We start from the raw sequence: 11,148 nt of genomic DNA on the forward strand, positions 1-11,148 counted from the left end.
ATATGGTAGACCAGCAATCGCTGTGACAAATTATATACCATATGCCATGAGTACTGCACACCCTAACAAATATAATAATGATGGAGAAGGTTTGACGCCCCGCTTGAGTCATCAGTTTGTTAAGACTGCAGTGGCTGTGCAGCACAATAAAAGCAGTACACTTGAACTCCTATGGATCCGGGATTTTTTTTCTTTACCGTTAGCCGTAATTACATGCTACTTTTCGTTGGTCGCTTCAGCACTTACAGTAGTCATGTTTAAATGGCCAAAGTAGGGGCGCCTGGGTGGCTCAGTCGGTTGAGCGCCCGACGTCGGCTCAGGTCACGATCTCGCGGTCCGTGGGTTCGAGCCCCGCGTCGGGCTCTGGGCAGACGGCTCGGAGCCTGGAGCCTGCTTCCAATTCTGTGTCTCCCTCTCTCTCTGCCCCTCCCCCGTTCATGCTCTGTCTCTCTCTGTCTCAAAAATAAATAAATAAACGTTAAAAAAAAATTTAAAAAAAATGGCCAAAGTAAGCGTTCTAGTGGTTTTATATCACTTCACATAGAAGCTTACAAATGGAAGTATCCCTACAGTTCCTCCCCCCGCTGGCCAGGCTTGGTTCTGTTTTTGTTTTACACAATGAAGGTTTGTTCTACCGTCTTCACACCTGGATTTTTCCAAATGGAAGCCTGCCGTCCTTCTTATCTTTCCTTCTCTGCACATAATATGCCCCCTCCCCCTTGCGTGGGTGTTTCCACGTTTTTCTTGACATCGCTAGTTTGAAGCAGCTTGATTGCGATGTGCAGAGGAAGGCTGCCATCAGGAAGGCCGGATAAGAGGGTGTGCCCAGTGTAGCCCACATGTGACGCAAGGAAGTCACGGTATCGTGCGGCAATGAGATGAGAAATGTTGCCGGCAAAGATTCGGAGTAAGAGCTGGCATGGGGATAAGGAGAAGGAAAAACGGAAAAAGAAAATGGGAAGAATTTTATTTTCCTCTCCAAAACAGAAAAGATTGATGTTCTGGTTCTCTGTTGTATCGGAGAGTGGGTACGAGCCAATAGTGATGAATCGGGGTGGATTTTTGTTTTACATAAAAAAATAACTTTTCAATAGGCAGTGCGATAAAAGTGTGTACATTAAGAAGAAAACGAGTCCCAGTCACAGGTTTGCAAATATTTACCTTCCCAGAGGCTGTGATTACACTAGATTATCCCCTGAATGCTTCTTTCTGAGAATCTATCAATTTATGGAAACAAATACATATGAAAACTATCTCTTAGCGTGACTTAAAGGCTCTTGAAAATCAATATAAACTGATTTGGAAGTGAATTTCAAGACAATAAGGTCACAGGTACCCTATTCCACCAATGGGACTTTCATTTCAGCCCTGCTGCGTTCTGTACGACCTTGAGCAAGTCACTTAACCATTGAGACCTTACGTTTTCAACTGTAAATGAATGTAATAAAATTATTGTTTCTTATTCACCTAAGTGGAGTTTTACAAGATAAGCTAGCGCAACGCTTGTAAAAATATTTTGTCAGCTCTAGAAGACTGTGCAAATGTTAAGTCTACCTATTCATAAATAATGTAATGTCACTTACGGGGGCAGTGAAGGTTCATGAATGCCCTGAATGTATAGCATGCAACAGATATGTAACAAAGGTAAAATGGAAAAGAAATGAAATGAAATCAGAACTAGAAAGGATTGAGTCCACTGGCTGCTTTCAGGTGGCAACTTATATACACCAGTCCACAAATAGATACAGTCTTAGAGTTCCCAATGCTAATGTCCCCCATTTCTTTTTTTTTTTTTTTTCAACGTTTTTTATTTATTTTTGGGACAGAGAGAAACAGAGCATGAACGGGGGAGGGGCAGAGAGAGAGGGAGACACAGAATCGGAAACAGGCTCCAGGCTCCGAGCCATCAGCCCAGAGCCTGACGCGGGGCTCGAACTCACAGACCGCGAGATCGTGACCTGGCTGAAGTCGGACGCTTAACCGACTGCGCCACCCAGGCGCCCCTGTCCCCCATTTCTTATAAGAATGGAAGCAACATAAGAGAGGAGGAAAACCACTCTCTTTAAAAAGTTTGATTTATTCCTAGTCCCCAAATTCTGACGGTAGGTTGGCTGACTATGCAACTCACCCACAGAGAACAGCAGTTTTTACTCAAACCGAGAAGGAAATGATTTTTTTTCCGCCCTTAGGCCAGAAATACTACTGCAGTGAGATGCACTTTTATAAAGTTTGACCCCTAGTGACTACATGGGGCATAAAACCCAAGTCATAAACTAAAGGCCAACATTATGAACGCCGAGGAGTTAGGAAGGAGATTCACCTAGCAGGATGTCCTTCTCTTTGTACCCTGCAAGAACTTCATGAAACTATTTAGGGAGGCTGTCTGATTTTTCCGCAGTACATTCTTAGTATTCTCTGCAACGCCAGTAGAAAGTACACCCACTCTTAAAGATGCTTCGTAGAAGTTTTCCAAGTCAATTTTTTTTTTCTAATTCCTCTGGCAAATTCCAGTGATCACCTACCTACCATCTGACTCGTATTGAAGCACGATGAACACGGGATTGTGGCAGATCCTGAAGTCCATTCACTCATTTATTTCCTGGCATTCTGTATGTTGTGTATGCCTTGTACTATTCCGCGAACTTGACACATATTGAATCATTGAATGATTAATCCTTTCATCATGCCAACAACATTTGTTGAGCTTGTACTGAGGTCTTATAAGATATCAGACCCCACCCTCAAGGAACTCAGGGTGAATCAGATGATATAGACATGTAATACAATGTGTGCCAATGATCTGTCTGAATGCAGAGAGAAGTACAGAATCATGGAGGTTGGGTGCATAATCCAGGGGACCGCTAATGGGGGAGGTCTCAGGGAGCGCCTCTTGAAGAAGGTGTCGCATGAGGGCTGAGCCTCAGGTGTGAACCAGTTGGTGGAGTAGGGCCAAGGGTGGAGGGTAATGAACTGTAGGGTGGCGGGGGGCTGAGCTGGTGGAGAGGAGGATGTGTCAGGTGGGGGTGGGGGTGGGGCAGGGAGCAAGAACGTATACACAGATCGATAGGCAATATGAGATGTATGGGAGCCACGCACAGCTGGTTGTTAGAGACTAAAGACTGAGGCAGACGGTGTAAGAGGTGAGGCTGAAAATATGGACAGGGTTAAGGGAAGGAGCTTAGTCCTTGACCTGTGCGGAAAATGGAAGTCTACTGGAAACTTTTCGTCATTGGAAAGAAGAGGTCAGCATTATGTTGTATCTGGCGGCAATAGGAGATACGTGACTGCGAATGTACAACTAGTTAGGACATCTGTACTGTTAGAATAAACATAAGCCAAATAAGGGACCGTATTATCAGTATAATAAACTGCTGTCCAGCTTCTTATAGTGCATGTGAATATCCATGAGCAGTGAATCAACTATACCAAGGAAATCTTAACTTTTTAAACCTTTATTAAAATTTATAATGTCCTCCTTTGTTATTTGTTTGGAGTCAGCCATGGTTAGGCCCATTTTTGGTTAAAGACGAAAGCGAATTGGCAAGAGTCAGACCTTCTGTCTCCGGTCTTGTCTTGGCCATTGAGTAGCTGTGAGTCATTGGGACAAGCCTTATGTTCCTCAACCATAAAATAAACAGATTGGAATAGACGGTGCTTAAGTCCTGTGTAAACTTGAAGGTTCTCGAAAGTAATTTCTATTCTTTTTAAGAGTTTCTTAGTCTCTAAGGGGAATTGGAGACAGATATGTAAGTACCTTTATATATCTTAACTCAGCGTTTGTGAGTAGGACAAGTAGTGTGAATATGTATGATAATTAAACCTCACAGATCTGCAACATGAACATTGTAGATTTAAACACACATACGGTACTCATACTAAATAGTACATAATACATTTTTGTATATGCCAGGATACTAAACTAGCTGTGCGGGATACCCTTATCTGCCAACATAGTGAGTCAAACCTATATTTTTTAACTTAAAAATTTTTTTGAATTCCTTCTTTACTTCTCCTTGAAAGATGCTCTGATTAAACCTGCAATTTGGAAAAAGGTGAAAACTGGCTAAAGGCTTTAGTCCAGAAAAAATTCAAATATGTATTAACTAAAATTCTATTAACATTTAAATGGTCTATAATAATAATTTCTTGAAATGTTTTACCGAGACTGAAAACAAGCAATGATTCCTATAAAATGGCCATGTGTTTCAGGAGCATATTTAATTTTTATTATACAGATTTCATAGCAGGTAGGAAGTTAGGATGCACTTTGCTGAAACTTGGTAATAATTGCAGGGACTTAATTAAGCCAAGGGATGATTATTCTTTGCATTCAAATACAAATAATGCCCCGAATTTATGATCCGGACTATTCTTTCTCTTTAAGAATATTCATAGATGGGAACCAAACCATCTACCCACAGCTCATTTTTCTGGTCTTTGGTTCTGCTCTTGGTTGTTTCCAGCTCACCTGATCTATCCTCCACCACCCAAATCACTAAAAAGGAAAAAATAAATGACCAACCGTGACACTGTCCTATGATCAGAAACGTGATGCTTTTCCAGTCACTTGGGAGTATGTGTTCCTTTTATCAGGGGGAATTCGGTTATTCTATCACCAGCTACGTAGGCTGTCCATTTGTTTAAAATAAAGACACAATTCTTTCTTTCTCCGGCTCTCAACCCAAACTCAAGCAGTTTTTTGTTTTTTTTTTTTTTTTTTTGCACAGCATGAATGTATGTGGGCACATATGGACTGAAATACACATAACACTTTCTCCAGGAGAAAAGAGCAAACTCTATGTGAGGAGCCCACGGTGGGAAATAACCAAGTCACATGGACCTGGGCGTGTGTGTGTGTGTGTGTGTGTGTGTGTGTGTGTGTATAGGCAATCGCAAGATTGCCAGCGGCTGGCAGAAGGTCAAGGGGGAAATGCCTTTCTGGAGGAGAGAATGCCTTGTGTAAACATCAAAGTGTTGCCTCTGAAAGGGGCAATTTTTGTATTGCTGTTGGCAGAGATGGATAGTCATTCGCAGGGTTCAAAGGCCCTACAAAAAGCTTGGCGTATTCTGAACTTGGCAGGAGCTGGTCGGGACTGTGGCATTTATCCCCTTCCAGTGCTTGCAACTGACATGCTGCCTCCCTGTCTCCAGTGTCCGACGGACCGGCCTCTTGGGGTGGTCACTTTCAGGCCCCCGCGATGGGAGCAGACGGTGGTGGTTTTGAATTTGCTGCAGCAAGGCGGCATCTGGAGCTGAAACACAGGGAAGACTGAGAGAGGCTGCTGTTAGCTGCAAAGTTCCTACCGCATTCGATTGCTGTGTTCAGCGGTCTCTCGAATGGGGTGCCTGCTCCCCAAGAGTGAAGACGATCCGTTAGGGAGCAGGATGAGATTATTAGGATGTCATTTACATTAACTTACACTTAATTTCTGTTTTCTGCAGATTTTGTGAGACATAATATATTAGTGCAATTGTACATGTATTATAAATAAATACATACATTTTGGGGGAGGGGAACACCGAAGACATTTTTATTAACAGGCATGCATAGTGAGATAAGTTTGCAGATCTGCTGGGGTTGTTTCTCAGGTTAATGTACGCATTTTTTAACAAGGGTCTTTCTTTGTTCCTGTAAGAAGTCGTCAGATTCCAGAGTCCTGTCTTTTGGTCTTTCTCGTTATTATTAATCATCTTTTTTTTTTTTTTTTTTTTTTTTTTTCAAAAAAAGCCGCCTAGGTCTACAGGTACTCTATAATCTGTCACTGTTTTTCAGTAGCTAAAAAGCAAGTACAGTCAAGATTTGGAAGTACTCATTGTGATCTTCTGCCGACCGGTAAATACCTACCTGTGAATTTAACTCAAGAAGAGGGAAGACATTCCTTAAAGCGAACTAGGTTGTTGTACAGATTCTGTGTAAACCTATACTGTATATGATTAAGTATTGTGCGTGCCTTCGGGGGGGGGGCATATCCAAGTCCCTTGTTCTTTCTGTTTACTCAGATTTCTTCTGGGGATGAAACCAGACTCTAGATGGTTTTAGAGGTGGGGAAAGTTACCACCCTTCATTTGAAGCAACGGTGCTGAGCACCAGCCTCTTGGCAGAGCTGATCCACTGTGTGTGAGATACAGGAAGACACTGGAGAGGTTCCGGAAGCTCTCTTGCGGTTACTGACTCCACATCTTGTGTGTCCACAGATCTCTCCAACTCAACATGTCCAAAACGGACCTGCAGTCTTTCCCCATCCCTCCTCCCAAACCTGCTGTACCCACGACCTCTCTCATTCGTGTTGACAACCCTTCTTCCGCTGGGTGGGTCAAAACTTTGGGGATAGCCTTGACTTCTCTTGTCTCTCACACTTAAATAATACGCCAAGCAATCCCATAGACTCAACCGTCAGAACATGTCTACCGCTCCTGGCCGTTTCTAGGGCTATGGTCCCTCTGGGCTGCCATCATCAATTGCGGGAAATACTGCAATTCCCCCCACATTTCTCACTGCTTCTGCCTTTGCCTCTGAACAGTCCCGAGAGAGCCGTAGCTGTAATACGTTAGAAGTATAAATCAGATCGTGTCGCTGTCCTAACGGAAATCCGCATCGGCTCCCCTTTTCACTCAGTGTGAATTTATGTGGGAATTGAACTGAAAAATGTCAATAAATTGAGGATCCCCGATTGGTCCTCCTTATTCAAACCATTAGAGATGTTTTCCAAATTTCAATGTTATAGGAAGACCAACACAGTGCATTAGCTAAATAACATTCTTCCCGGAGGATTTATTTGGGGAATCCCTAAATGATTCCTCCTCGGTTATCAGAGATATGTTCCTCTGAGTTACTGTTTTGCATCTCCTGAAGCCTCCTGTCAAAATGCGAATGGCACTAGAGAGGTGATGCACTTAGGCACGTTGTTTCTCCTAGTGCTTCCACTGCCAGGAAGCTGCCTGTTCCCGAGTGGACGAGGTGGGGAGGGAGAGCAGGACAGTATAGTCTATTGTTTTTGGTGCTATTGCATATAAGATTGTTTTCGTAATTTCTCTTTCAGATAATTCTCCGTGAGTGTATAAAAAGCACAGCTGATTTTTGTATGTTGATGCTCTACCTTGATTTTGTTAGTTTTTTTTTTCAATTTTTTTAAAACATTTATTTATTTTTGAGACAGAGAGAGACAGAGCATGAACGGGGGAGGGACAGAGAGAGAGGGAGACACAGAATCCGAAACAGGCTCCAGGCTCTGAGCTGTCAGCACAGAGCCCGACGTGGGGCTCGAACTCACGGACTGTGCGATCATGACCTGAGCCGAAGTCGGACGCTGAACCGACTGAGCCACCCAGGCGCCCCATGATTTTGTTAGTTTTAACAGTTTTTTGGTGGAGCCTTCAGGATTTTCTATAGAGAAAGACAATGTTAATTCTTCCTTTCTTATTTAGATGCCTTTTATTTCTTTTTCTTGCCTAATTACTCTGGCTAGGACTTCTGGTATTATGTTGACTAGAAGTGGTGAGAGAGGGTGTCCTTGTCTTATTTCTGATCTTAGAGGAAACGTTCTCAGCTTTTACCATTGAATATGATATTGGCTGGAGGCTGGCCATAGGTGGCTTTTATTAGGCTGAGATACATTCTTTCTGTACCTAAGTTGTTGATCATTTTTATCATGAAAACATGTCAAATTTTGTCTGGCACTTTTTTGCCTCTGTTGAGATCGTATGATTTTTTGCCCTTCATTCTGTTAATATGGTATATCACATTTATTGATTTTCATGGGCTTATTTCTTCTCTGTGTATATAGAGGGGTACCCTGCTTTAAAAACACATTTGATATTAAAAAAAATCTATATTTGCCAAACAACCCACCTGAAAGTGGCATATTCACTCTCTATGCAAATTAAAGTTCCGCCTTTAAACACAGAGTGCTTCCTTTATGTTACCAATTCATTTTATGTGCTGGTTTTTCAGGAGCACAGTGACTGAACAGAAGACCAGAGTCAAGATCTTCTCACTGCCTTCCCCTTTTGGCTCTGCTGGTTTGTCACCATCTCCCTAGAAATCTCCTTTCATATCCGTCATCAAAAATCCGTATCCCCTTTCCTTCTCAACAATATCAACGTGGCAAGTGAAGGCTTGTTTTCTTATTCTTCAGCTTGAGACACACAGACCTCATTTTCTTCTCTGTAATTTTCTGCATGTTTGTTTAGACACACAAAGCCCGCTTTTCATGCTCGCCCACGGATAGTATAGGCAGAATCAGAACTCAAACTCAGAGCTTTGACTCCAACGCCAAGCTTCCTGGGCACCCTGTCACATTTTCACTGGGAAGCCACCAACCCAGGTGGGCTTCGAAACTTTTCAAACCCTTCGGGAAGGGCTCCCTGCTGGTCTGTTGCTAAGGCAAAGTTAACACAGTATCATTTGCTAGTCAACAGCCTCAGGGGCTGCCTGCATCAGATGGGGACCTTCTTTTTATAAGACTTAATTGAATTCCATTTGTCCCGGTTTAGTGCCCTTGTATCACACTGAGTGTGGAACTCACTGCCATTCACAGGGATAACATTCGTTCACTTCCACCTCTCAGAAAATATCTGCCTGCCTTAGGGTTTGAAATTCCTAAAAGTTAACTTAGGGTCATTGACAACAGTCGTTACCAGTGGAAATGTGTTGGTACAAAAAGTTCAACGATACCAACGAACCCAGTACAATAGTACATCAAACATATGCAAAAGGTGAATAAATGGATAAGGCTATTTAATTATGTGCATTGCATACTTTATATACATTAATCATATAATTACTACTTTATATTATTACTACATAAATTATGTAAACAATGTCTTAGTTGGATGAATAAGCCAATTATCTAGCAAAGCTCAGAGGTAATATCACTTAAGATATTTGGGGTGTGGCTAGACATTTAATCTACTTGGGGTAGAGGCGTATAATAACAAAAATGAATATACAAGTTACAAACATACATAGCATTTTAGAAGGTGAGAAGAAAATAGAGGAAAGAAGATATGAAGGAAAATCAAGTATGGAAGGTGAATAGGAATGCATTGCATCTAAGTCAGGCAGTGAAAATTTTAGAAAACTCCTAAATTGTTTTCTGAAGAAAAACTTGGTAATTTTTTCTTACAGACAATTGTTCATTTCATGCCCATGTCCTCAGAGAGGGGAGAAAGATTCAGGAAGAGAAGAAGAAGGGGGGATACGTTTTTACAACTTACCATCCTATCAGCAAAGTTCCCTTATTACATCCCTCCCCCAAAAAACCGAATAAGGAAGTTGCCCAATTTCACAGAATCTAGTAAAGGAGGAGAGCCAAGATTCACAATCCAGGCCACCCTATGGTGCCCCAGTTTTCAACTTTGTCTGTATAAAGCTGTTTGCTTGAGAGTATTCCTATAATTTTATATGTTTCTCCAAAACTGGAGAGTTGGAAGAAAAATGATCTTTTATTTAGCATACATGTCGAATTACTTTGGCACAGGGATACTCACTACTTCTGCTCTTGACTTCATGTAAGCCACAGTGGTCATAATTTCTGTTAGCATTCATGGGAGACAGGAAGGAAGTAGAGAGAGGTCTCCGCCACCATCCTGGATGTTCTGGCTGCTGTGGTGACACTCTTGAAGAACTTCTGCCCACGTGCCTCCCACTATTGCTATTTCAGTCAATAAATATTTTAAGTTCATCCTTCTTTGAGAACTTCGCAAGCATGGCCTATGAACATGAACATGGTCACTGTGTGCATGAATCTCTTCAGATCATAAACATTACTCCGTGTCCTTGAAGTTTGGCTGCTGGGGAACCCAGAAAGCCTCAATCATGATGCCTCGTGATTGATGCTTGCACGTCTCTGTACTTTATGGACACAAGGTGAGTATGTGTGGTCTATTTCCTTTGTTCAGGCAGCTGGAGATGTATAAGCTATGACCCTGTCATCATCATAGTGATTAAAAAAAAAAAAAAAGGAGTCCGAAGTCCGACACCTGAGCTCCCGCAGGAATACCTGTGGTGGTGTGGCAGGTGGTGGGGACAGGAGGAACAGGCAGGAGAGAATCAAAGAGAGGTGTATGTGATGCCAGGTAAAGAAAGAAATGCAATTTATTGGCTCGAAGCCTGAGGGAGTATCACCATTCTGTGCACAACAAAGAACCAAAACACTCTAGTTAGTAAACTTGCCCTAACACACTGGGGTGAATCTCTCAAGGTACATGGAGGTGTTCCTGCTAATAGAAATAGACCATGCCTTGAAATCGGGGAAAAAGAGAAAGCCACGGCTTATGCATTTTAAATTGGAAATCTTGAGAAGGCGAGCCCACTGAGAGCCTAAATGGTGACCCATTGGCAGAAGAGAGAGAGAGCACCTGAACGGTCCGTCCTCCCTGGTCGCCACGGCAACAGAGAGACTAAGTTGCTCCCAGGTGAGAGCAGAGCCAGATGCTGGCATCTCAGACAAGAAGCCTTTTCCTTCAGTGATCCAGGGGGAGAGTCCCGCCGCATGCAGAGCTCTGCGGGGGCTCCCTGGAGACTCCCATTCCCTGCCTTCTTCTTCTGGCCTGCCACGTTTTCCAAGCAGAGCACATCGGCCCCATCTAGCTGCTCTCCTCCAGCCCGAGTGCCTTGCACTCACCTGCTATACCTACCAGTGTCCTAGGGCTGCTGAACACCAAGTACCTCCAGCCGGGTGGCTTAAACCACAGAAACTGGATGTCCCATGGTTCTGGTGAGAGAAGTCTGAAATCAAGGTGTTGGTGGGGCTGCTTCCTTCCGAGGGCTGTGGGAGAAGGATCTGTCCCAGGCTTCTGTCCTTGATTTGTAAAGAGCCCTCTTCTCCCCGTTTCCCTGTTTCTTCACATTGTCTTCTAACTCCATGTGTCTGTCTCTATCCAAACTGCTCCTTTTTGTAAGGACACCAGCAATATTAGACTAAGGCCTAACCTAATGACTTCATTTTAACCTGATTATCTCTGTGAAGACTCCAACTCCAAATAAGGTCACATTTTGAGGTCCTGGGAGTTAGGATTCATATATATATATATATATATATGTGTATATATATATATGTATGTATATATATATATATATATATATACACATATATATACACACACACACATATATATTATATGTATATATTATATATGTATATATAT

This window comes from Panthera leo, chromosome F3 (assembly GCF_018350215.1).
Source record: "Panthera leo isolate Ple1 chromosome F3, P.leo_Ple1_pat1.1, whole genome shotgun sequence".
Lineage (NCBI taxonomy): Eukaryota > Metazoa > Chordata > Mammalia > Carnivora > Felidae > Panthera > Panthera leo.